This window comes from Elephas maximus, chromosome 2 (genome assembly GCF_024166365.1).
Source record: "Elephas maximus indicus isolate mEleMax1 chromosome 2, mEleMax1 primary haplotype, whole genome shotgun sequence".
In the NCBI taxonomy this organism is placed as follows: domain Eukaryota; kingdom Metazoa; phylum Chordata; class Mammalia; order Proboscidea; family Elephantidae; genus Elephas; species Elephas maximus.
In genome coordinates this window covers 212,569,550-212,570,461 of record NC_064820.1, presented here as the reverse complement: position 1 = coordinate 212,570,461, position 912 = coordinate 212,569,550, and positions in this window count along the sequence as shown.

Genomic DNA, 912 nt, shown 5'->3' with positions numbered 1-912 from the left:
TATTTGTCTTTTTGTAGTTGAGTTTTTGCAGTATCATGTAGATTTTAGAGATAAGACCCTGTTCAGATATGTTGTACCCAAAAACTTTTTCCCAGTCTATAGGCAATCCTTTTATTCTTTTGGTAAAGTCTTTGAATGAACATAAGTGTTGGATTTCTAGTTCCTCTTCTGGTGTTTTGTTACTTATATCTTATGTGATGTTTAAGGCTATGTGTCAACTTGACTAGGCTATGGTTCTCAGTGGTTTAGTAGATATTATGTAATCATCCTCTGTTTTGTGATCTGATGTGAAAGGCCGATCAGTTGAAAGCCAATCAGTTTCCTTGGGGATGTGGCCTGTATTCAACATATATGGATGTTTTGGCAAAGCTCTCTCTAGATCATGCATTAGGTCATCCTCTGACCTCCAGTTCTTGGGACATGGGCCAGCAGCACTGCCTGACCTGCAGATCTTGAATTCGCCAGCACGCACAACCCTGTGAGCCAGCAGCCTTCTGCCTGACCTGCCGAATTTGGGTTCATCAGCCCCTGCAACCACATAAGTCAGGAGAAGTCTCCAGCCTGAAACCTGACCCAGGGATTTGAGACTTGCCAGCCTCCACAACTGCATGAACTATTTCCTTGAGCTAAATCTCTCTATATATATTTACATATACAAATACATAGAGATTTTGGCTCCTCTGGAGAACCCAGCCAAAGACATCTGGTATCAGGGCCTTTTCATCTGCTGTTCCCTCTGCCTGAGGCACTCCTCCTTTTGTACAGCTTGCTCCCTCACCTTCTTCAAGTCTGTTTGACCCATTTGTCTTAGTGTCTATCTTCTGCACCTGGAAGCTAAGCTCTATGAAAAATGAAGGCAAGGGTTATTCTCTGTTTTGTTTATTGTTGTATCCCCCAGGCCTAGAAAAGTGC